At 39.8% G+C, this 27,421-nt stretch overlaps 1 pseudogene; it reads right to left on the reverse strand.

Annotated features, from left to right (window-relative positions):
• Positions 1 to 510: 510 nt before the first annotated feature.
• LOC101612139 lies at positions 511 to 19,036 on the reverse strand (annotated as a pseudogene).
• Between the last annotated feature and the right edge of the window lie 8,385 nt (positions 19,037 to 27,421).

The following is a 27,421-nucleotide window of genomic DNA, read 5'->3' on the forward strand; positions in this document are numbered from 1 at the left end:
TTGTGGGCTGGGATTAAAGGTGGGCACCACCACACCCTGCTTCCTATTTTTTGTTTTTTCGAGGTAGGGTCTCATTCTAGCCCTGGCTGATCTGGAATTCACTATGTAGTCTCAAAGTGGCCTCAAACTCAGGGCAATCCTCCTACCTCTGCCTCCCGAGTGCTGGGATTAAAGGCATGCGCCACCACGCTCAGCAAAACACAACTTTGAGAATATTTGCATGTGGGTGTGTACCTGTTTGTGTTTTATGGGAGAGACAGGTTTCCTTGCTGCTAGAAACAAATCCCTGTCCAACTTTATATGGGTGACTGGGGGACTGAATGTAAGCCAGCAGGCTTTGCAAGGAAGCACCTTTAACAGCTCAGCCTCTCCCCAGCCCTACACAGCTTCAAGGTCAAAGATCTCCCTGTAAGCAATTGGGAACTCCAGGAAAGACTCTGGGTCCAATGCCAATGGGGACAAAGTGACCCTATTCCTACAAAGTTCAGGACAACTTCTGAGACAGATGTAGCTGTGGCAAAGAACTCTACCTTAGAACTGAACTAAGGCAGGTTCTTTTCTCCAACAGGAGACATGACTGCGCAGAGACTGTATAGACTCAAGCAAGGCCACGTTGGCCCGCTACAAGCCCTTTGGGCAGGGACACTTCCAATCAATGACTACTGCCAGTAGCTTGAGCTGGTATGCCCCACAAGAGGTAACAGAGGGTAGTCACTTGAGAAGCTTCACAGAAAGCCGGATGTGAACGTCACACAGGAAAATGTCCATGAGGTCACGGCCTACCTCCCTGGCAATCTGGGAGATCAGATGGCCCTTCTGACCAATCAGGATCCTCACATGAGATTCTTTGGGCACCAGAAGGTTTTGTTGAATCACCAGCTCCCCGCTTGGTCCTTCCTCCCATATCACTGTCTTCTGCTGCACACTATAGGGCACCTCCTCAGGCAGGTATTCTAGGAGCTTCTCCCGGATTTTGTTGGCACAGATCTCTTCAGGTGTCTGGCTAGTGAGGACGTTGCTGTGGAACTCCCAGGCCCCTGGCTGGGCCTGTGACAAGAGGTATTGCTTTAGTACTTTCACATCCTCCTGGTTTAGGGCTGATAACATGAAGCTCTCTTGGAAGTGGGGCCAACCAGTTCTTTGAGGTTTTCCTACAGACTGTGTATTCGGGTCCTTAGCTGCGGGGCTGGAGCAGTGGTTGCCAGGGTATGAGCGGAAGGCCTGCCTCATATTGAGCTTCTTGCCATTGACTACACCTTCAGTGAGAGCTGTTGTGAGCTCCAGGAGAACTGACTTCTGCTTCAGGCAGTCCACCTTGTTCAAGACAAGGATGCTAGGGACCTGGGAAAACTGAGTCAAGCACTGGAGTACCTGGGGGCTGAGCCGGCCTCAAGTCCAATCCACAAGAACAACAACAAGATCAGCAGATTTCATGCTCTTCCAAGGATCTTCTAACAAAGGGAGCTCCAGATGGTGCCTCTTCTGTTTAATAGGACTGGTGATTCCAGGTGTGTCAAGTAGAATCACCTGGGTCTCCTTCTCTGTGATAACTCCCAGAGCTTGGCAGCCAGTAGTGTGTACCTTCTTGGAAACAAGAAACAGCTCGGTGTATTGACACGGAGGGGAAGCTAGGAGGAGGCGAACTGTCGTAACACTTCTTTTTTAATGATTTATTTATTTATTTAAGAGAAGGGAGACAGATTGAGAGAAAGAGGCACATAGAGGAAGTGAATGCCCCAGGGCTTCCAGTTGCAACTGCAAATGAATTCTAGATACTCATACAACCTTGTGCATCTGGCTTACATGGGTACTGGGGGATCAAACCTAGATATTTAGGCTTTGCAGGCAAATGCCTTAACCATGAAACCATCTTTCTAGCACCCTAGCAATTCTTTATATATGAAAATTCTATAGCCCAAGACAGAAAATATTTAGATAATATCCACTCCACCCAAAAAATACACATGAAACACTGGTACCACCCCAACAACTTCTAGCAACTGCTGAGCAGGAGCCTGGAATTCATCCTCATGAGGCTGAGTGAGATGAGATGTCCTAATGCCCTCACTGTGGTGATGGCAGGAAATCCAAACAGCATGGTGAAACTGCCATCCCCACCTGCCACAAATGAACCCTCAACCTAAGACAAGTGTAAATGGAGAATAGACCTGATCATTCACACCTACCCAATAAGGAAGTTCTTCCGCCTCTACAGGTTAGGGCATCAGAGGACACCAAGTGGAGTCCTAACCCCTATGCTGGAATATTAAAGGACTGTTTCTTTTTGCATTGGTGGGAGATGTGTGGGCAATGTGAGCTGTACTGCCAGCTCATAGTAAGAATGTCTTTCCTTTCCTGCCACAACAGTGTTAGTGAAGTGTTTAGTGCTATAGCAAGCAGCATGACAATCTTATAATTAATGGAAAAATCATTCAAAACATATGAACAGATGTTAGAGTGATCTGACAAGTATTTAAAGAAGCTATCATTTAAAAAAAAACTTCTCAATGGAACAGAAAATAAAAGGAATCACATTGGGAAACTTAATACTAAAAAAAAAAAAAAAAGAAGAAATAATTGAAAACAAGAGGCATGTGAACAGGCTCAACAGAATGGAGGGTACAGAAGAAAAATAACTATAATTAAAATTAACCAATAAAAGCAGCATAGACCAGGTCAATTAAGCATAAATGTGAACATCATGGTCCAGTGGGATTACAGTGAAAGATTTAATGCCATTTAGAGTCTCAAAGAAGAAAAAGAGGGCAGAGATTGTAAAAGTACACAAAGGAGCAATGACTAAAATTTTCCCAAATAAAGAAGAAAGAAGAAGAATATGATTTATGTAAAAATATAAGTAAATGATGCCAGTTTTTTTTCTTAACTTGTCAGAATTATTTTTGACATATAAAGCAAAAATGGCAGTTGTAAAACATAGTTGTAAATACATAGTTGGGAACTATTTAAGACAATTATATTATAAATGATCAAGATATAAAAAGATAATATTTTTATACTTAAACTAGGAAAGTGAGGACATCCATAAAATATGATGTTATAGGCATATTATTGCATTTACCTAAATCAATCACTAAATAATTGTATATGGAGATACACTCAAAGCAGTATGGATAAATAAAAATATAATTCTAATTAGTATTAGGGACCCACAGATGTGCATGAAAAGAAAACAGAAATGGGGCTGGAGAGCTGGCTTAGCAGTGAAGACACTTGCCTGCAAAACCAAAGGATCAATTCACAAGTACCCATGGAGGACAGATGCACAAGCTGGCGCATGCATCTGGAGTTCTTTGCAGCAGCTGGAAGCCCTGGTATACCCATTCTCCAACCCCCTCCTTTTTTCTCTCTCTCAAATAAATAATTTTTAAAAGATAACAGGAATTAAACCCAAAGAAAGAAACAAAACCAAAATGGTAAACCAAAGTTCAAATATATTAGTAATCACACTAAATGTGAATTATTTAAACATAGCAATTAAAGAGTGATATTGAATTTTAAACACCCAACTGTTATGTGTGGAGAATAAAGTAAGTTCAAATATAATGTAGATGAGGTGAAAGTAAAATATGAGAAATGGGGCTGGAGAGGTGGCTTAGCAGTTAAGCGCTTGCCTGTGAAGCCTAAGGACTCAGGTTCAAGGCTTGATTCCCCAGGAGCCACATTAGCCAGATGCACAAAGGGGTGCACACGTCTGGAATTCATTTGCAATGGCTGGAAGCCCTGGTGCTCCCATTCTCTCTCTCTCTCTCTCTCTCTCTCTCTCTCTCTCTCTCTCTCTTTCTCCCTTTCTCTCTCTCCCTCCCTCCCTCCCTCCCTCTCCCTCTTTCTCTCTGTGTCACTTTCAAATAAATAAATAAAAATAAAAATAAGTGAGAAATGATATATCATGGAAATATTAATAAAGGGGAAGCAAGAGTGGCTGTATTAGTGTCAGATAGACTTTAGAACAAAATAATTACCAGAGACAATAAGAGGTATTTTATAGTTACATAAGTTTCAATCTACAAAGAAAACATAGCAATCCTAAATATACAGTAGAACATAAAAATCAAATCATGTTTCCACGATGGACACATAGATTATTTAATGAATGCTCCTAAGAGATGAATATTTATTCTTGTAATAACATTTGTGTACACCAAATTACTTGTGGGGGGTGAACTAAGCTTCAAAATTTCAATTAAACAAATGCTGGAAAGCACTACATGAGCTACTGGGGGAAAGTGACCAGCAATATTGGTCAGAAGCAACCCGCCTGACAAGATGTACACACCAGTGCGATGGTGGCTCATTGCCTGGGTGGGTAGCCAAAGGCTTTCTGACTGGCTAAGAGACCCACTCAGTGGAAAGGAACTCATTTCTGGAACTGGGAACCAGGTCTGAATACTATGGAGACAAAGATTATGTTCTCCAATGTGAAGCTCCCAATAGTCTTCAGCTGAAAGAGGGGCTACATCCATGAAACTCTCTCTAAACAATACGTATTCAATTTAATCTATGCTGACTTTACTCTCCATTGGAGAATCTGTTATTCTTTTTCAGAAAGTAGTGAGACCCAAGGAGATAAAACATCCTGCACATCTCAGTCAAGGCCCAGGAGAAACCACAGAGGAAATAGGGGAATGAGCAAGAGCACTGCTTCCATGGTGAGCCTGACAAGCAGCGCCAGGGTGAAGGACACAGATGCTGAGCATGCTCAACACCTACCAAAGCAGAGGTACAGAAGTTCCAGTAAGCTCATCACTGAAGTAGACTTAAAACACACCCAACATGGCTCGGGGAACTTTGTGGAAGAGGGGCCGGAAAGATTGTAGGAGTCACAAGTTGGGATATCATGGCCAGAGGCACTGCCTCCAACTAATAACTGACTGCTGCTCACAAAACACATAACCCACAACCCCATGGGGAATACCAGCAACCCCACTGAAGAGGGTCCCCTGCAGAATAGGGGAAGGGAGGAGGAAAAAGATGGTACCAACACATGATGTATCCACTCAAAATATGTCCTTAATAATAAAACAAAGAAAATATAAACTAAAGGTAAGAAAGAAGAAGAAAAGTATTTGGTACATCAGCTCCTCTTAATTCCTAATTTTCTATAAGTTCTAGCTATGGTGTTTGTGATGGGTTTTGGCATTCCTGTGTTGCTACTAAGCACAGAGAGAAATCTAAACAGCTGTTTACAATGAAATCAATAAAATAAGGTCTACTTGATTTACTGCTTATTGTTATCGGACTAAAGAGAGGAATAAATTAAAACCATTCTCTTGCAAAAAACAGTCATAATAGATAGGAAACAATCTCGCTTTGGGTTCAAAAGCATTGTTTTTGCAAATGGCAGTGAATCCCTGGGAGATGCAAGACTCAGGAAGATGACACCAAGAAGGGGCAGTCGAGCGCCTAACACAGGAAATGTCATCCCTGTCACAGCTGCCAGGCTGCAGGGTCTCTTGCAGAGGGATGGCTGCGTGAAAACTGGTGCTCTCACGGCAAAGCAGACAAGCTTCTCTATGGAGATGCAGTGGATACTAGCAGAGCAAACAGTCATCAAAGTGCTGGAAATAAGGGGCTGTTGAGAGCTCAATGTTTAAATGAAACATCTCCATCATGCCCTCCAAGGCTCAGGGTACATGAGGAAGACATAATGGAAAGAATGTAAAAGCCACAGGGTGGTAAGGAGTACGATCAGGATAGCAGGATCATATGCTCCAGACATAAATGGAGCCATGCATTAATGACCTCGTCGTAGAGGTACTTACCCGTACCAAATCCACACAATATTTGAGTCCTCAAAATCTTGACGTAGAGCATGGAGGAAGACAAAAAGAGGATCCCAAAATAGGAGGACCATTTGGAAAGAGGTGGGATCTTAGTGGAATGAGATGGGGGGGGGGAGACCAGTAGGAGGGGAATGGGATCAAATTATAATTACGTTTTAAATTTATCAATTAAAATATATGACAAAGATAATAAAAATAGAAGTTCCTTGTGATTAAGTAATTCAAATTCTGGTATATATCCCAAGAAATTGAAAGTAAGTTCTCAGAAAGGGAATTTTACACCCATGCTCATAGCGGCATTATTCACAGCAATAAAAACACAGAAAAAAGGCAAGTGTACACTGGCAAATAAATGGACAATCACAACTTAGTATATCCATGAAATGGAATAATACTTAGCCTCATAAAGGTATTGTATATTACAACACTGCTGAACCTTGAGAACATTATGTGAGTTGAAAAATCCAGTTAGAAAAAGACAACAGCTGCATGATTCAACTTATGCAGTGTACTGAGAATAGTCAAAAATCATTGAGCCAGGAAGTCGAATGGTGTCTGCAGGCACTAGAGAGAGAATAGACAGTTATTGTTCAATGGCTACAAAAGATCAGTTTTATAAGATGATATACATTTGAAGGTAAATAATGGTTACAGTCACATAATACTAGTCAGATTTCTATTGATGTGACAAAATACCTAAAGAAAAATAACTTTAAAAAGATATATTTTGGCTTTTGCTTTCAATCCATGGTCAGCTGGACCCATGGTCTCCTGGACCCATTGTTTCTGGCCTGTCATAAGGCAAAGTATTATAACAGAAAGACAGGTGGCCATAGAACAGAGAGGTTGACGGAATGGAGCTAGAGACAAGGGGAAAGAGGATACCAACACATGATGCAGCTGTATGAAATGTATTGTTAATAATAATAATAATAATAATAATAATAATAGAAAAAGAAGAACATTTCTTGAGAAGTAAAAAAAGAATGAAAGAGATATATTACAGCAAGCCCTCATCAAGTGAATAGAAATAACCTCTCCCTTTTCTTCTGAACATTGCTACATTGGAGAGCAAGCTTTCAATGCATAAGCCTGAGGGACATTCTAGACCCAAACCACAACATATAGCATTATAAATGTATTCAGTTACATGTAACTATATTTAAAATAGGCATGATGTCAAGTGCTGTCTATTTTATGATAATATAAGTACGGGATATTAAAAATGATAAGCAAACCTTACATAGTACTTAATGATGTTTATCTCCAGGAAAAAAAGAGAAGAAAGTGTAAGATAATATCTTTAATAATATCATTCTTTATTAATTTTTCTCATTTCCCTTCATCATTTGAACTCTATCAAATAATATTGTTTGGGAATGCTTATGATGATCATTCTTTTCTTCTACCTAATAAACATAATATATAGAGCCCCCTAAGTAAAGAGTACCTATACATTATTATTAATTATATCAGTTAATGTTTTATTGCTTGCACAAAACCCCTGACTAGGAGCAAGTTATGAAAAGGAAATGGTTTAATTATGGTGGGGAAAGCATCAGGAGCAAGGGCTGGCATCACACAGTCACAATCCACATGGAGGAAGTAGAGACACTCAATGCAGCAAGCCGGGCTGGGCTTAATACCCCAAGGCCAATGACAGACTTCTTTCAGCAAGGCTCCATCTCCTTAAGGTTCCACAGCATTTGCAAAGAGCACTACCAATTGGGTATTAAGTATTCTAATGCACGAAGTTACAGAAGACATTTTACATTCATGTTACCACAGTGGCATACACAGAGAGGCATATATCATCAGCCACTTTACTTGCTTTTGCCCCCCACCCCCTCCTCTCCTTCACTCCCACTTTCCTTTTTAATATCCATACTGACTTTGCAACTTATCTATAAAATGTCTTGCTGGTGTCACATGAGGCTTTCACAGCACATAAGGTTTTTCTCCATCATGACTTTCTCATTTCAAAGACCTTTTAGAACATGTAAAATAAACATCAGATCACAGAACAGCACAATAAACAAATGTGTCTAGGATGTCAAATCAGGTGCTGTTGATGGCATTTGGGTCTTATTCATACTCTGTTTATTGCTACACCTTAGGGATTCAATATCACGGCCTGAATGTTCATGGAAAGAAGGGTCTTTGTACACCTGGATTTTTCTTTTCATTTTGAGATAGGCTATAGATGTTTTATTGTTTAAAATAACTAAAGCAAAATAAAATCACTCTAGCAGGGTGATATATTACATGTTTGTAAAGTATTAGATTCATACTTAAGCAATTTATCATTCCTGTATAAGTGCTAAGACAGTGTACAGAGACACTTTCATTGTGAATTCTTTTTTTTTTTTAATTTTTCTACTCTTTAGATTCATCCCCATTCTGATTTGTAATTAAATAAGTTACTTCTTGACATATATAATTACTCTTGTCTGAAATGTGAGAAAGAATTTCTTTCAAGAAGAATCACATTTATCTCAACTACTGAGTCATTAAGTTTCATTTATGTTGCCAAATGCACATTACCCCATATTCAATATGATATGCTGAATCCAGAAACTTCAGCATGCCAAAAATATCATCTCCTCTCTCCACACTCTTCCTCGAGGGATAAAGGCATTCCTGCTCACTCACCTCAGCTCTGATTGATGTGCCTGCTATTTCCATCCCAGCCACCTCCATGATATGCCAATCATACCACATTTGGCTGGAAAGCTTGAGGCTTTTGTGTTTGTACAGCCAAATATCCAGAGACAATTTTCACTCCACCCAACACTTCTGGATTTTGATTTTGGCATTATTTTCCACACAGACTTCCAGAAGTGAAAGGCTGTTTTCCCAAATCCCCCGGCCACCTGGCTCTTCCTATTTATTTATATTTTGCATTTTCCCGGAGCAGTCAAGTGAGGAGGGGACAGCAGAGCACTCTGGTGGTGCACTGAGTTTCACACTGCATGCACACTGCCTGCGTGATGACTAGAGCCTTTATTTACTGACAGGCTTTTATAATTTTGCGTTTCCTCTAGGCTACTTCAGCAGAGCTTTTCTTTATTTGTGTCAGTGGTGAGGGATGATAGAGTGATGAGTGTTTAGATGCTGTAGCCTTTATCAAGTGAATAGAAATAAGCTTGAATATTTTGAAGAAATTACATTGAAGCTATGGATATATTCCCCTGAAAATTCTGAGCAGTTCAACTGAGGGGCACTTATGGGATGGATACAAAATATCTCCCTTGGGCTAATGTATTTGAACACTTGATTTTTAGCTGATGGTTCTGTTTTGATAGGTTATGAAATCTTTAGAAGGTGGTGCCTCACTGGAGGAAGTGGTCACTGTAGGGGTGGACTTTGAGCATTATATCTTCACCCTGGTTTGAGTCTAGTCTCTCTGCTTCCTGATTCCAACAAAATGTAATAAACAGTCACCTCATACTTCTGCTGCCACAAAAGTATACTGATTATGCCTCCCCTGCCATATGCCCTTGTACCATGGGCCAAAACAAACTTCTCCCCTGCACTCACCCTCCATTAATTTGTTTCTATCAGGTATTTGATCATAGTGACAAGGAAAGTAACCAATACAAAAAATTAGTACTGAGAAGTGGAATTGATGTAGTATTTTGGGACCCAAGAGAGGTCCCCCAGTATTTATGAACCCCAAGTTTTGGGTTCAGTCCTAACTTTAATAATTAATAAATATTGACTCAAGAATAATAATTTATGAATTATTAAATGTGTTTATGGAGAAGTCACAGTTTGTGACTTTTTTTAAAATTTTTATTTATTTGAGAGAGACAGACATAGAGAGAAAGACAGATAGAGGGAGAGAGACAGAATGGGCGCGCCAGGGCTTCCAGCCTCTGCAAACGAACTCCAGACGCGTGCTCCCCCTTGTGCATCTGGCTAACGTGGGACCTGGGGAACTGAGCCTCGAACCGGGGTCCTTAGGCTTCACAGGCAAGCACTTAACCGCTAAGCCATCTCTCCAGCCCATTTTGTGAAATTTATTAAGGGAAATTCGGATCTAGGAAGAAGGCAAGAGCAGCATCATAGGCCCATGGGAAGCAGGAAACATGCCCTCATGTGGAAAACACTGTATGCTCCTTGAGAGTCATTTTAGAGAAATTGAAGTTTTAAGGAATAAACACATGGAAGAGGGAACTTAGGTGCTTATATAGAGATATTTAGAAGAAACACCCTGAGTTTTCTCATTGAAGAAAGTTAATGGGGTGTTGACTTAAGGAAGAATAGCAGAGAGAAAATGTTCAGATGAGAAATGTGTAGTAAAAAGTGTTAAGCCCACGGTTACCCCAAGTTTAGAGTAATTACACAGTTAACAGGCCTAGAGTTAGAGAAAGCACCCACATGGTATTTCTAGAATGTAAGAAAAACACACACATGGTAGGTACACAGACCAGAGGAAAATCATACATGTAATTAAGGTGCAAATTTACCCCAAACTATAAAACAGAGGAAAGCAGAAAAATCATTCAAAACAAGAAATCTGTCCACCACCACTACCCACCTCCCACAGTCAGGATGAGTAAGAAGAAAGACACTCACATGTATCCAAGCAGAGAAGAGAGGGAATCCAGAGCAAATGGACAGGAAGATGGCTACAACCTTTGTAATGTAAAAAATAATGATTTTTTTTTTTCATCAGATTCAGGTATACAAGGGGAAGATCTGATTGGTTTAGAGATTTGGAGGTCAGACTCCAGAGCCATCCCACCTGGGCCATTTATTTAGGTAGTGTGCTAGACTAGGCAGCAGAGAGTGTTGTAGATCAGTCTCAATAAGGCATGAGTTCTATTCCTACCAAGAGTTCCATTCTTGTTCCAGGGTGAGGTGGCATGTGGGGTGGCATCTCCTGGTTCTCTTTGGACCTCTGATTCTAACTAAAACTGCCTAAAAGAAACTAGCTTTCTTCTATCCTCTTTCAGAATCTGTTCGGTTGCTAAAGAAACCTGACCATCAGTTTTGTAAGCCTTTGGGAATAGCATACAAGAGAAATTTATAAGTTTGGAGTTGTGTGTGAAAGCAGCCCTAGAATTGTATAAGCATAGTTTAGTAGACCATTTTTATGGGAGTGAGGAATACTGATGCAAGAGGGAGCTCCCAAATATACAAACTCCCAATTTTGTGTCCTTATCTTATATTTAACAAGGAATTGATAAAACCAACTCAAGAAGGAAAGCTATAAATTATTGAGTTTATTTATGGAGAAATCATAAGTGATGAGGTTTATTTAAGGGGAACTGGGAACTAGGAAAAGGCTGGAGCAGATTCACAAGCATGTAGAAGACAGGATCTAGAAGCCCATTGAGAGATATTTAGAATAAATAGGCACTCTTGTAAGAAAGTTAAGAGAACAAGTGGTGATCGTGTAAGAAAGAAGAGCAGAGAGTAAGTACCAAAGCAGACTAGGAAATTCAGATGAGAAGTAGGTACTAAAGAGATTTACACCCACAGTTACCCCAACTTTATAGAAATTATACATGTAAGAGGCCCAGAGTTTAGAGGTAGATTAAGAGTTTAGAGAAAATACACATGGTAGACTCAAAGATCAAAAGAAAATCATACATGTAATCAAAATGAGAAGGTACCACAAAGCATAATGCAAAGAGAAAGCATGCTCAGAGCCAGGTGTGGTGGCACATGCATTTAATTCCAGCAGAGGCAGGAAGATCACCTTTAGTTCAAGGCCAGCCTGAGACTACATAGTGAATTCCAGGTCAGCCTGGGCTAGAGGGAGACCCTACTTCAAAAATAATAATAATAATTAAAAGCCATATAGAAAACTACTCAAGACAAGTAGTGCTCTGCTCTCCAGACTGGGTAGGGGAAAGCCAGACTTACATGTATCCAGAAAGAGATCACAGGGCAGAGGGAAAACAGAGATCTGCATGGACAAGCCTTAATAGTCAATTAAAAATGGACTCTTTAATCAGATTCAGGCATGCAAGAGGAAGATCTGATTGATTGGTTTGTGGGTTTAGGGTGGCCCAGGATGGGCAATGATCTGATTGGTTCATGGATTCTGGGGTTGACCCAGAGAGATTGAGCAGAGTAAGAAACAAAAAAAATCTTGTTGGTCCCTGGTAGCCATCTTGGATAAACATAATCAGACACAAGCAAGTTTCAGTTGTGCTAGGGTGGACAGAATGGCATCTTCTTGTTCCTTCTGTCCCTAACTCAATGCCTAAGAGAAGCTAGCTTTCTCCTGGTTCTCTTTCAAGACCGGAATGCCAATATCAATGTGGACAGTGAAGTCCAAGCTTATGATACTTCAGAGGAGGGAAAAGATCACTGGGAATTGGACTAGATGCAATTCTTAAATGAGATATATTCCTTCCTGGGTGAAATGTCTGCACATTAGCCCATTAATTAATAGCATAGGAGGTTGTATTTAATTTTTGTAGTTCTTTATACATTCTACATGTTATAACCATTACTGAAATATAGGTAGCAAGGATTTTCTCCCATTATGTAAAAGTGTCTATTTGCTACGCTGATAGTTTCTTTTCCTTTGCACATACTTTTTAATTTCATGTAATCTCTTGTCAATTCGTGAAATTCCTGTGCTATTGGAATACTTGTCAGAAAGTTTTGCCTATGCATTTATCTTGAAATTTTTTCTGTTATCCTCTAGCAATTTTATTAGCTCAGATTTCACATAAACTTCTAGTATATGTGGGATTGATTTTTGTGTAAGGTGCAAAATAAGGCTCTAATTTCATTTTTCAGTGTGTTGAAGTTTTCAAACATCATTTGTTAAACAGGCCATCTTTTCTGCAATATCTGTTTTTGACAGCTTTGTCAAAATTTAGGTGGCTGGGGGCTGCAGAGATGGCTCAGCAGTTAAGGCACTTGCTTGAAGCCTAAGGACCCAGGTTCAATTCCCCAGTATGTCAAATGTGCATTGTGGTAAATGCATCTGGAGTCCATTTGCAGTTGCTAGAGGACCTGGTGTACCCATTCTCTCTCTTTCTAATCAATCAATTAAAAAATAAAATATTTTTAAAAATTAAGTGGCTACAGTGTGGATTTATATCTGTGTCTTGTGTTTTATTCTGTTAGTCTACATGTCTACTTCTTACCAGTTCCATTTGATATTTGTCACTGTAGCTCTATAGTATAAGATCAGTTATTGTCAGCTTCAGCATTGTTCTTTCTGATTAGGATTGCTTTGAACATTTGAAGTCTTTTATATTTCCATATGAATTTTAGAATTGTTCTTTGAGTGTATGTAGCAGACAGATTCAGGTTCACTGAGATAAACTTTCAGACCAGGCACAGTTATGGAGGAAGGAATATTTATTGAAGCTTACAGATCCAGGGGAAGTTCCATAAATGGCAAAAGAATCTGGCCTGCCTTCACAGGCCCAAGCAGACAGAGAGAAAAGCACAAGCCAAAAGTCAAAAGCCACAGCACACTTCAGGAACTCCCGATAGGCACACTTTGCATATCTTTAGATTGAAATCTGAAACCCACCAATACACTTTAAGATAGACCCAGTGACACTACCTCCATCTAGGTGGCTAAAGATACAAACTACACACAAATAAACAACTGAATATATTGGGGGCCATCTATTCTATTCAAACCACCACATTCCGCCCCTGGCCCCCAATAGATTTATTACCATCACATATTGTAAATTGTACTCAGTTCAATTTCAAAGGTCCCCACAGTCTTGACCAATTTAAGATATTAAGACCTGTAAAATCAAACAAGTTAAACATTTCTAACACATAAAGGCACAGAGTAAACATTTTCAACTGGTATAATGCATAGCAAGGAGAGACTAAAACAATGCAAACTCAACCACCATCAAACAAACATCAAACTTCTGCAGTTCAAGTCCAATACAACAAAGACTGACAGTCTCCAGATTTTCCGGTTCCACCCCTCCAGCTGGGCACTGTAGCCAGGGAACACTTCCATCTCAGGCTAACAGTGCACTTTATGGTAGCACTTGCATAGTCCTGGTATATCCAAAACATCTTGAGGTCTTCATGCAAACCACAGTCCATCTTCCGAAGGCTCTTTCAGCCTATCAGGACATCATGCCCTGCCTCATGCTGCATCTCAGCAGCAGCTCCTGGAACCGTGTGAAATTCATGACCACTCCTCACATCTTCCAAGGGCTCTTTCAGCCTATCAGGGCATTAGGCCCTACCTCATGCCGCATCTCAGATTCAGCTCCTGGAGCATGTGCAATTCACAGCTACTCCTCACATTTTTCATGCTTCTGAAACCAATACCAGGTGTGTAGGACACAGTCATATTCTTAATTCACAGATAAAATAAATCATAACCTTGAAAAGCAGGTTCCTTCTCCAGTCAACTCTTTCCAACAGTGTTTGCATTTCTATGGTAGTCTTTCCTCAGGCATCCTTTCCATGGTAAAGCAATTTGACCATCTTCCTTTAAGATTGCTAATGTGTTTGACAATAGCAGATTCAGTTAGCTAAAACCAGTCTCAGTGCCTGTAATTTTAACTTGCTTGAAGTTTTCCAGTTTAAAATCTTAAAATCTCTCAGTCCAATATCTTTGGCCAAGCACATCAGTCCATTACAAATTTAACCTTGATCAAACTCTCTGGGCCTGGGCGGCAGGATGCAGCCAGCCCTTATGGTAGTAGCCCAATTTCAACAAAGTCCTCGATAGTCTTTCCTTCTCCAAAGAAAGCTCAGAAGCCAAGCCTCGAAGTTCAATATTGTCTGCACTTAGAATTCTCAAACTCTCATCAGAATAGTCCATAAAACTTGGCTTATCACTCCAGAAGGCATCTTAAGTTGCAAGCACCAAATCCATGCCTAGTCCTCCAAAACAAAGGTTCCAAAAGATCAACATCCATATGGTCAGGTTCATCTCAGTCCACTCCTTGGTACCAAGCTCTATAGCAGACAGATTCAGGTTCACTGATATAAACTTCCAGACCAGGTACAGTTATGGAGGAAGGGATATTTATTGAAGCTTACAGATCCAGGGAAAGTTCCATAAATGGAGAAGAAGCTGGCCTGCCTTTACAGGCCCAAGCAGACAGAGAAAAAAGCACAAGCCAAAAGTCAAAAGCCACAGCACACTTCAGGAACTCCTTCTAAGCACACTTTGCATATCTTTAGATTGAAATCTGAAATCCACCACCACACCTTAAGATCAACCCAGTGACACTGCCTCCTGCTAGGTGGCTAAAGATACAAACTACAAACAAATAAACAACTGAATATATTGGGGGCCATCTATTCTATTCAAACAACCACAGTGTAGTAAAAAATGCAACTGGAATTTTGATGGAGACTGAACTGAATCTATAGACCAATTTTTGCATGTAGCCATTTTTTTAATTGAAAGCAACCTCTTCATCATCTAATGTTATCTCCATTTTTTTTAATCTGTGCCATCAACAAGTATGTTCTTTTCCTATTTGATGAGAATGTTCTGTAAATATCTCTAAATCAAATGGATGAATGGCATTATTTTTGTCTGTAGTGTATGGGCTGGCTTCTAGTTTAGAAGATTTATCTAAAGATGAGAGTAGAATAATAAACCTTCTCATTGTCATTGCACTAGAATCTATTTGACTTTTCATTCCTCATAGCATTTGTTATGAAACTTGGAGCTTCAATATTTGATGCATAAAATTTATAATTTTTATATTTTCTTGGTTAAGTTTTAGTTCTAGTAATATCTGCTGCTTTTCTTTATCTCTTCTGACTAGAGTTTTGAGTTACAATCTATTTTATCAGATACAAGACCAATTATGCTACTTGTTTGTTACTTTCATGAGCTTGGTAGTTGATTTTCATCCTTTGATCCTCACTATCTGGATATCTTTGCCAGTTAAATGCATTTATTGGACAAAGTATTTGGGTATTGTTTTATTTTTCTCTAAATTCACACATTTGCTCTGCCTTTTAATTGGCAAGATGAGGCTATAATCATTTAAAGTTATTGAAATAGATTGCCTTTCATTACTTTCTTGGTTATTGTTCTGGTTGGTTGATTTATAAGTACATTCTTTTTTTTTTTCTGCTTCTATTAGGGTTGTCCATCTATTTCTCTCATGCAACATATTCCCTACTGTGTTTTTACTTTTCTTCTTCCTCTGTGTTTATTATTTCTTTAAGCATTTTTTGTAGTTCTAGCTTGGTTGTCAGAGATTTCTTTAATTTGTACTTATCTTAAATGCTCTTATTTTTCATTAATTTTAAGAGCTAACTGTGCTGGGTGTAATCATCTAAGTTAAGTTATTTATGTTCAGACTTAAGACACTCCATCCCTTCCTGATTTTTAGATTTGATGATGAAAGATCTAATGTTATTTTTCTATTTCTATCTTTCTATGTGTGTTGATGTTTTTTTTTTCCTTATAACTTTTAATGCTGTTTCTTTGCATTTGAAATCTTTATTATTTATTTATTTCTCGGTTGTTTCCTACCTCAACCTCCTAAATACTTGGATTAAAAGTGTATGCCACCACATGCCATTTGGTTTTTATTTTTGACACCTTGAATATGATATATTGGACAGAGGCTCTTCTCTGATCATGTCTGTTTATGCTTCTAGATACATTTTTTTTTATTTGGATGTCTACTTATTTCTCTCGGTAATGCTCTGCCATAATTTCTTGAATGATGTATGCACTTGTGGAGTATAAAGTGTAGTCCTAAGGAGTAAAGAATGTGCAGGACAGGTTGGAATCCGAGTGTACCAGTTGTTCAAAAGAAGAGTAGTGCAGAGATCACAATAGAAAACTGGGTAGAGAAATAGAACAATCCTAAAAAAACAACTGTGCAATGTATAAGCAAAGCCAGCAATAAGTATATATGCAAGAGGAGAGATCTGAAAGAAAAGTTATCAAAAGACACGAAATACTAAAAATGAGTGCTGGGAATCACACTCAGAGCCTCATGTTTGCACAGCAAGCTATCTTCCCAGCTCCCAGATCAGCTACTGTGTGGACTGAGTTTCTGATCCCTCTTGTGTGTGCGGAACTATGAAGACAGCTCCTTGTTTGCACTCTCAGCTCGGCTTGACTCCTCTTGGTTCTGTGTTTTGTGAGTATACCTTCTCATTGCTGGGACAAAGCACAAGCAAAAAAAAAAAAAAAAAAAAAAAAGGTTATAGAAGGAAAGGATTTATTTCAGGCTTAGTTTTGAGGGAAAGTTTCGTCACAGCGGAGAAGGCTTTAAACTAAATTTTCAATAGATTTATTCTTTCATTTCCAAAATTGGAGTTTAGTCCTTTTTCTGTCATCTTCACTGCAGAAGTATTCAAATCTCCATGATTTTGAGTTTCTCCATCAAGTAACAGAACATTTTATATATTTTGTTAACATTCTTTTTAGATCCTGAATTGAGTTCATTGTTTTGTTTATTTACTGATTTGAGCCCTCTTTGTGGCCAAGGACCCTTTTGAAAAGTGTGGTAGTTTGGCTGGATAGATGGCTCAAAAGTTAAATATGTTTCCTGCACAAGCATGAGGGCCTGACTCGACCTAGGACTGCCTGATTTACATTCTCCAGAACCCACATAAACAACTGGGCATGGCCACACATGGCTGTAACCATAGTCCTATGGAGTTGAAGGCCAGAGAATCACTGCCTCCCAAACAGCAAGATCTGAAATCAATCAGAGATTTTATTGTGAATAATGATGGAGGAATCCTACATTCTCTTCCAGTAGCCACAGGTGGGCCCACATGGTAACACAGAGATACTGCATTAGCACATGCATGTGCATGCAACACACACACACAATCACAATGTAGGTATTTGAAATATTTTTCTGGCATCTTGACTATCTCCTTATATCTTGTTTCTAGTATTGAGGAGTTTTGGAGGTTTTATAGTGGATGGTTGCTTCATATTTTTTTGTTGTGTTTTGCATATCTGTTGGAATTTTTCTTCCCGCCCACTTTCTCATGCTGTTTTATTATATGGGAGCCTTTCTTGTGAATTGTCTTCACATGGATGTATGTTTCTTAGTGCTATGGGCGGGGGGGGGGGGAGGAGGGGGAGGAGACTGCAGTAACATATGTAACAATTCATCATCAACCTAAGTGTTAACTTATGGTGAAGACACATGTACACTTCCCCTGTGTCCCTGACAAGGTTCAGACATAATCACAATAGACTAGTGGTTGGATAAAATATAATTTTCTTTGGAGTACAGGGTACAAATATTGAAGCAGTGATATGATAAAGGGATGGGAAAGCAGAAAAGAGGGAAGAAAGTAAGCATGGAAATGCATATGAGAAGTAGAGAAACTAGTATAAGTTTAAAAATATTGCAGATATAGAGAAAGGGAAGTAATAAAAGCCTCTCCCAATGAAATGCAAATTAAAACCAAGGTAACAGAGTACAGAACTGTAAACAAAAAAATAAACAAAATCATATACCAGGTGTGGTACCACACACCCTTAATCCCTGCACTTGGGAGGCAGAGTTAGTATGATCACAGTGAGTTCAAGGCCAGCCTGAGACCAGAGTGGGTTCCAGGTCAGTCTAGGCTAGAGTGATACCTTATCTCAAAGCTCAAAAAAAAAAAAAAAAAAAAAAAGGAAGACCATTAAATAGAAAGTGTTATGCTGTCAGGAATTCTTTCTCAATGGGATGATTCAGGTTTTCCTCCCCTAGGATTGTCTTTTGTATCAATTTGCAGGTGGGTTGCTGATAGTCTTCACACTTCAAATAAGTTCTCACTTATTCCTTTTAGATGAGAAGGTTTTGTGACTGAATTTAAAGGTATTATTATTATTATTATTTATTATTATTATTATTTGTCAGAATTCCCTGATCTAAGGCCACCCTCTGACAAGATACAACAATGTCTCTGGCGTTTGGGGCATCTGTATGCAAAAGGGTTGTCTGTAACAGAGGCTCTGATGGAAAGTGGAAGGTCTATCCCCAAGTTTTCCAGGGTTGCACCGTCAGCATACTGTAACCGGTATCACAGCGCACTTCTGTTACCCTGTCTAGCTCTCCCAAGCAATGGTGGGGGTTCACCTACTGCACTCAGCTGTGAATCCCATGGCATACTTTGGCCTCTCTCTAGCTTCTGCTCTGCTCTGACTCACTGCATGCATATCTTGTCCAAACTCTGGCTGCAGTTTCTGAAGTGTGGACCTTGTCCAGCTTCTGGGGCAGGGCTTCGTCTGACATCACTTTGTGAGCAGCTACAAAGGCAGTGACCAGTGAGAATGGCATTTTGCACTGGGATGCTGCTGGTGCTTAGCTATTTCTTTATGGAGAAATTCCTATCTCAGCTGATTTCTACTTTCTTTTGCTCTCTTTTTATGTGAAAAGGAGATATTGACTTGTATTTTGACTTTTTAAAAATCTGATCTCATATGCAGTCTCTAATCTACTATTTTACCCAGAACTTTCCACGTAAACCTCAGTGTATACATTCTTATTAGTATCTCACAATTGCTGTCATTTACTTTGGGGGGAGAGTCCGTTTTTTTTATTTTAAGCCTTTAAGCCTTAAACAACCTCCTAAGCTCCCCAAATTGCCTTTTCATACGAGTCAATGGTGTTATAGCACCACCTGTGGTTAAACAACATGAAAAATAATCTGGGTTTGGCTCCGTTAACCTCAACCAACAATTACACAGAAGAAGGAATTGATTAGAAGGCTAACCATACAGTTCAGAAATCAGGCTCTCTCTCATCACACAGGCGTGTATTTGAACTTCAGCATGGATGTTATTCTAGCTGTGAGGTTACCCCTCTTAGACTGTTTTCTTAGCTATAAGATGTTGGAAATCGAGCTCCCTCTCTCACTGTAATTTTACCCTCCCCACACATCACTGCTCAGATTGTTGTAAAGCCTTAATAAAAATGAAATGCTCAGTGCAACGATGGACAAGAATAGATCATTAGTAAAATACTGGCCAACACATGAACTTCTGAAACACAATGATACTTATGGCTGGATTTTCCCTACCAATTTAGCAATGTCTCAGTGATCACATGGTACTCATCCATGCCATTGCTGCAGATGGCTGAGGTAGGCACTTGCTTCCCTGGCTCTCTGGCCACACTGCACCTAGAAACTCAGACCTTCCCCCTTGCCCCCCAGCTCTTCCAACACTTGTGTAAAGCCTTATTTTATGGTTTGTTTTTGTATTTTTTTTAATTGAGTGGCTCTGTTTTTCTGACTGATCCCTGGATAATATGGCTTGCTGAGTTCAGGTTTAAAAACTATCAGAGGGCTGGAGAGATGGCTTAGCGGTTAAGCACTTGCCTGTGAAGCCTAAGGACCCCGGTTCGAGGCTCGGTTCCCCAGGTCCCACGTTAGCCAGATGCACAAGGGGGCGCACGCATCTGGAGTTTGTTTGCAGAGGCTGGAAGCCCTGCCGTGCCCATCCTCTCTCTCTCCCTCTGTCTGTCTTTCTCCCTGTGTCTGTCACTCTCAGATAACTAAATAAAAAAATGAACAAAAAAATATTTTAGAAACTATCAGAAAGTGGAATTCAGCTGGATGTGGCAGCGTCTGCCTTTAATCCTTGTACTTCATGGGCAGAAGTAGGAGGATCTCAGTGAGGCCACCCTGAGACTAGATAGTGAATTCCAGGTCAGCCTGGGCTAGAGTGAGAACCTTCCTTGAAAAACCACAAAAGGGGGGGTGGGTGGAGAAAGACAGTGGAATTCCTCTGAATCAGGGCAGGTCTTTTTGTCCTCAGTAGAGGCACTCTCTTTATACATTATTTGATGAATACTGGGCTCTTGCACTACGGTGCAGCAACAAGGGTGGTGCTTTTCACATAATAGGAATGCAGTAAACATTTGTTGAAGGCAGCACGCATATGTGGCTGCTTCTGTTTACCCAACTATACATGCTCCTACTTCTAAAGTATGCCCTTTCCTTGTCTCTCTCACTCCACTACATGTTTGAACAAGACCCCAAGTCCTTTATATTCTACTCTTCTGTTCAAATTTCATTGTTCCTGGTCACAGCTGACCAATTACAATTTCTCTTATGTTTTCCTAGTGGTAAACAACAGAAGTGCCCTTTGCTGTATTGCGATAGCACATTTATCATATGGTTCTTATTCAGATGCTGATCTGGGAGAATTAAGCTGATAAGAAATAATAGTCATGAAAGCTGTTGACAGAAACTTGTCATCTTTCAAGTGCCCTGCTTACAGTGTCATTTATAGTCCTCTACGTACAATGCCACTTCTTTCTTTTATAAGTAAATTAGAATTGAATTAGTCAATGCCCATATGTGTAGTGGCATACATGTGGAAACAAATCTCGGGGAATATCTGTGAAGGACTATTTATATTAGGTTAACTGGGGTGAGAGGACCCACCTTAATTGTAGATGACACCATTCCCTGAGCTGGGGTCCCAGATGGAATAAAATGGAGAAAGTGAGTGGAGCAGCAGCATCCACCCCTCAGTGCTCTTACCCAGTGATGTGAATGTGGCCAGCTTCCTGAAGCCCCTGCTACCATCCTTCCTTATCACTATGGGCTGAAACCTCAGACTGTATGCCAAAATAAACCCCTCCCTCCTTAAGTTGCTTTCTGTCAGGTATTTGGACGCAGCACGAGAAAGTAACTAGTACAGAAAATTGGCACCAACAGCAGGATTATTGTGATAAAGCTGGCCATGAACGTGGTTCACAGGCCTTTGGAACTGGTTTGTGAGAGGAATGTAAATGTGTTTGGAATTTGGGTAAGAAAAAGCATTGAGTACTGCAAATAGAGGTAAATGGGCCATTTTGGTGGGACTATAGATAGTGGGAGGCCTTGCTCGTGAAGTTTTACAGGGAACAAGTACTTTACCAGGAACTGTGCTACAGACCATTCCGGCTATATTCTGGCAAAGGACATCGCTATATTCTGCCAGTGTCCTGAGAGCTTGAGTGAGAGTGAATTTGAAGGAAATCGACCAATCTGTTTGGCAGCAAAATTCTCAAGTCAGCATAACTTTGAGGCTGGTGCCCAGAAATCCAATGCAGTTGTTAAATAAGTTGGTACCATTGAAGAAAAACCTCTGCACTGCACCAGGACCACAGGAAAGGGGCCCTGAGGTGAAAGTTCAGCCACGAGAGGCTATATCATGGGAAGATCCAAATTTGAAGCAAGAAAGCCTAAACTGAGTGTGTTCCCTGCTAAAATACAACAGTCTGTGGAAGTGTTTTGCCAAGGTCAGCCTGGAATGCACACAGTAGTTTCCATACTTGTGGCCCAAGACCAGGCCCCATCCCAAGTTGGTAGAACTTGGTAATGTCATCCACATGGTAATGGTTTTGGAGGCATTAAAAAAAATGTAAGATTTAAGCTTGTTTATGTGGTGTATTACATTGACAGATTTTCGTATGTTGAACCACCCTTGTGTTCCTGGGATAAATCCCACTTGGTCAAGGTGGATAATGCTTTTGATGTGTTGTTGGATTCGGTTTGCGAGAATTTTGTTGAGGATCTTTGCGTCTATGTTCATTAGGGAAATAGGCCGATAGTTTTCTTTTCTTGTGGCGTCTCTGCCTGGTTTTGGGATTAGGGTGATACTAGCTTCATAGAAGGAGTTGGGTAGTTTTCCCTGTTCTTCAATTGTGTGGCACAGTTTTAGGAAGATTGGTTTGAGTTCTTCCATGAAGGTTTGATAAAATTCGGCTGGGAATCCATCTGGTCCTGGACTCTTCTTTTTTGGGAGGTTTTTTATTACTTTTTCAATCTCCATGAGCGTGATGGGTTCATTGAGGTGGTTGATCTGCTCTGAGTTTAGCTTTGGTAGATGATATGCATCCAGGAATTTATCCATCTCCTCCACATTTTCCAGTTTTGTGGAGTAGAGGTTTTTGAAATAAGTCCTGATGATTCTGCCGATTTCACTGATGTCTGTTGTAATCTCTCCTTTTTCATTTTGAATTTTGTTAATTTGGAGTCTCTCCTTTTTTTGCTTGGTCAAATTGGCCAGAGGTTTGTCAATCTTGTTTATTTTTTCAAAGAACCAGCTCTTTGTTTTGTCAATTGCCTTAATTGTTTCCTTGGTTTCCAATTCATTAATTTCTGCTCTGATTTTAATTATTTCCTTCCTTCTGGAGCTCTTTGGGTTGGATTTTTCTTGTTTTTCCAATGCCTTTAGGTGGATGGTTAAGCTATTGATTTGGGATTTTTCTGTCTTTTTTATGAAGGCATTGAGTGCTATGAATTTTCCCCTGAGGACTGCCTTCATTGTGTCCCACAAGTTTTGGTATGATGTGTTCTCATTGTCATTCAATTCCAGGAATTTTGCAATTTCATTTTTTATTTCATCCACTATCCATTTATTGTTTAAGAGTGTGCTATTCAGTTTCCAGTTGCCGTTTGGGCTCTTGTTGGTTTTTTTGTTGTTGATTTCTAGGAATATAGCATTATGATCTGATATCATGCAGGGAATTATGTCGATTTAGGTGGTTGTGGAACATTTCACAATGGGTCTAGAGAGCTTCTAACTCTATGCCATGCAAGGAGGACGTGACAGGCCACTGCATGAAGCGATGAAGGTTAATCTTAGACTGCAATGTCGACTCCAGGATGGTGGAAGGGCCCGAACTATAAAATATGTGCCAAGTGCTACTGGCAGCAGAGGACTTTCCGAGGTCTTTGGATCCCAGATGATTCCATCACTACCCCAGACACTGGAAAGAGAGCTACAAGATTTGGAGTTTGCTCTGCTGGGTTTCAGTTTTGCTTTGCTCTTATCATTCCTTGCAATGCTTCCAATCTTCCCGTTGGTATTAGGAATGTTTGCTGTGTGCTGCTAACATGTTGGAAGAATGTGCCTTATTTTTGTTTTGGTGTGTGTGTGTGTGTGTGTGTGTGTGTGTGTGTGTGTGTGTTTGTGTGTGTGTGTGTGTAACAGAAGCTAAGACCTTGGCTGACTTGTACTTGGACTTTTGATTGGTGTTTGGAACTGTTAAACATTATGGAGACTTTAAAAGTTGGATAGAAAGTAATGGGATGGCCATGAGACTCTGAGGAAAGGAATGGAAGGTTATGATTTTTAAAGTATGATGTTTATCAAGTTGGCAGGGGGTATACATGACAGTTAAACTTTGGTTGCTAACTTGCCAGGATTTAGAGCATCACAGGAAAACAAACCTCTGGGAATGTCTGTGAAGCATGTTATAGATTAGATTAATTGAGGTAGAAATACCCACCTTCACTATGGATGGTGCCATTTAATGGGTTGGTTACTAGATAGAATCAAAAGAAGTAATCATTGCTGGTGAGAAGGTTCAACAATTAAGGCACTTGCCTACAAAGCCAAAAGACCCAAGTTCATTTCCCCAGTATCCATGTAAAGCCAGATGCATAAAATAGCACATGCATCTGGAGTTCTTTTACAGTAGCTAGAGGCTCTGGCAAGCCCATTCTTTCTCTGCCTCTTTCTCTTTCTCTCTCTCTCTGTCTCTCTCTCTCAAATAAATAAAAATAAAATACTTTTTTTAGACAAACAAGAAAATGGGCTGGAGAGATTGCTTAGTGATTAAAAAACTTGACTGTAAAACACAAGGACCCAGGTTTGGTTCACTAGTACTACTGTAAGCCAGATGTTCCAGATGGCACAGATATCTGGAGCTCATTTGTTGTGACTAGAGGTCCTGCTTTTCTCACTCCCAATCTCTCTCTTCCTCTTGTCTCATTAAACAAATAAATAAAATATTCTAAAAGAGGAAGAAATCAAGCTGAGCATCAGTCTTCATCTCTCTGTTTCTTCACTGTGGATGGATGTGACCAGCTGCCTAAAGCCTCCAGACCATCCCTGCCATGGTGCACTAGAAACTCAAATGTAAACTGAAATAACCTTTCCTTACTTAAGCTGGTTCTTGTCAAGCATTTGGTCACAGTGATATAAAAGTAACTGGTACAACAGGGTCCTTCATCACAGTTATAAAAGTGGTAAGTAATTTCTGATGAGAGCAGAATCTTCAGTGGAACCAGTTACAAACTGTACACAGACCACCAGTGATACAGTTTTCATGAGGTACTACACACACTGGGGTGAGCTTTCCAGTGATTTGGTTGCCCTAAATTCACCTAGGCGCCTAAAAGTAACCCCAATGAATTCATTGGTTCACAAGCTAGTGAAAGTTATTGGTTTATTTGGTTTGTTGAGCTATCAGTGCTATGTAAGTAGATGTTTGCCATTATTCCCCAGGAAAATCCATACAATGTTACTTCATATAACATTGTAAATATCTATTTGAGTTGTGTTGAAAAATTTCTAGGTAGAGTTTTGTATCTTTCAGGAATACTAACTGTGTTTCTTCTTATGTTCCTACCCTTTCTTATAAGTATGCCTTGTCACTATTGGCTGGCAGATTTATTTACTATAGAAGAGGTCAGTATTATTATAGGAAGACCAGAAGATGACCATAAATTCTGGACAGGACTCTGAGTTCTCGGATTGAGCTACAAATCATTTGTTACTCTTTGCTGTCCTCATCCCTCAAGTTGTGACATTCCTTTCCTACAGCACCTCTCCCCAAGATCATCATGTATTGTTGCTTCCTTTCTCCATATATGTTGGCACATGAACGTGTAGTCTCTGCCAAATAGGTTTTGTCAAGATAGGACAACTTGTTTCATTTATATGAATGTTAATACGTTTGCTCAAATCTGATTATTTTTGAAACATGGCTTTGAACATTATATTCTGTGACAGACATAGATAGGTTCAATTTGCACCGGTTCAATTGACTAGAAACTTCCAAGAAACTTAACTGACTCTCAGAATGAAAAAACAAATGGATTAGCATCTAAGAATTTTTTCCAGTATTAGAATGGATTTAGTTTTATGTCACTGAGGGGTAAAGTGAACTGAGGGGAAGCTCAGATTCTTGTCCAGGTCATACCTCTCATACCTGCTGATACTAAATAAAATTTTTCTTCCAATGATTCCAAATCACTACTTCATATAGAATGTTCAAAAGTAACTGATTAACAATTGATTCTAATTCTAAATTTTTCTCTTAAGTATTCAACTGACATGCCTCAGTACCTACTGTGTCTCAGACCCTACAGACCCTACACATGGCACAGGTCAAAGACAGGAAAAGAATCTAGTGCTTGATCTGAGTTGGTGCACATGGTGGTGGTATGTGTGAGAGCAATTCCGTAGAATAATCTTGCAGGGAGACGAGTGGGATAAGCAGGAAAGACAGCTCTTACTTTGGGACTACAACGTTATGGCACCTGATATAAACAAATGACCCAGGAAGGGTTTTCTGGAGAATGTGATATAGTTAAGACAGAGTTTCCCAGAATGAACAGGAAAAGAATGGCCAGTCTAGAGGTGAAGCAGGCTACACCCAAGCAAGAGAGAGAAAGAGAGAGAGAGAGGAGAGAGAGAGAGAGAGAGAGAGAGGAAGGAGTCTCAACATTATGAGTTATAAGAACAGAGAGTGGCTCGGCATGGCTGAAAGTAAAGGCTTTACATAAGAATTCCTCATTGATAAAATAAAAAGAACCCACAATAGTGAAAATTAGTTTTGGAAAAAGTAGGTGTGACAATAATATAAAGGCTGCAAGAATTGCACCAATCCCAGAAGGAAGCAAAATGAGACAGAAAAGCATGAAAGTAGCTTGACCTTTGGTTGCTAGGAGACAGATGAAGGTCTCTCTGCGGTCCCATCGGCACAAATCAAGTCAGCCAAGGTGCAAGTCACCTGAAGAAACAGTCATAAGTCACTGTGTGCGTTTATTTTCCCTACCACAATCCAGGAGGAGGCCCAAATCCATTCAGAATCTGTGGCTTTGCCTGCATGAGTGATAGCAGGTCGTTTTCAGTGGGCCAAGTCCAGAATCATATTTATTCAGGGTTGAAAGGTAGTTGGGGAATGAAATTGGTTGACTTCCAGAATTATGAAATGAAACATTTGGCTACAAAATTCATCAAATTAACAAATGTTTTTTGAGGTCTGTTGTGGTAGCTGCATTTTGCATCAAGCCATCATTGGGACATTCGGATTTTCAGTTCATCCTATATCTCTTTGCCTGAGTTGATGAAAATCATTAATGTCAGAATACATATATTACTTATTGTGTGTTGGGAGATTCCCAGTTCTTTCCTTGAACCCCAACAGAAACTGTTATCAGGTAATCATGAAGATTTGCTTATAACACTGCTTTCTCACCATGTAGGCAATCTTCTAATTCTTTAAAATTATTTTACTTTATTTATGGGAGAGAAAGACAGAGAGAAAGTGATATATATGTGTATGTGTGTGTGTGTGTATACACACACACACACACACACACACACACACACCCTTACAGAGAGAGAGAGAAAGAGAGAGAATGGCATATCAACACCTTTAGCTACTGCAAATGAACTCCAGATCTATGTGCCACCTTGTGCTTACATGGCTCCTAGGGAATTTAACTTGGGTTCTTTGACTTCACAGGCCAGTGCTTTTCCAATAAACCATCTTTCTATGACCCCTCTAATTTTTATAAACAAAATTATCCAATTATTAAATATTAATACACCCCCTGGAATTTCTCTTCACTTAAATCCCATCAGTTTCTTTTGTCAGCTGAAATAGAAACTAGCTGCCCAGTTAGACTCTAAATAGATTATATTCTCTTAA

The sequence above is a fragment of the Jaculus jaculus genome, chromosome 16 (genome assembly GCF_020740685.1).
Source record: "Jaculus jaculus isolate mJacJac1 chromosome 16, mJacJac1.mat.Y.cur, whole genome shotgun sequence".
Lineage (NCBI taxonomy): Eukaryota > Metazoa > Chordata > Mammalia > Rodentia > Dipodidae > Jaculus > Jaculus jaculus.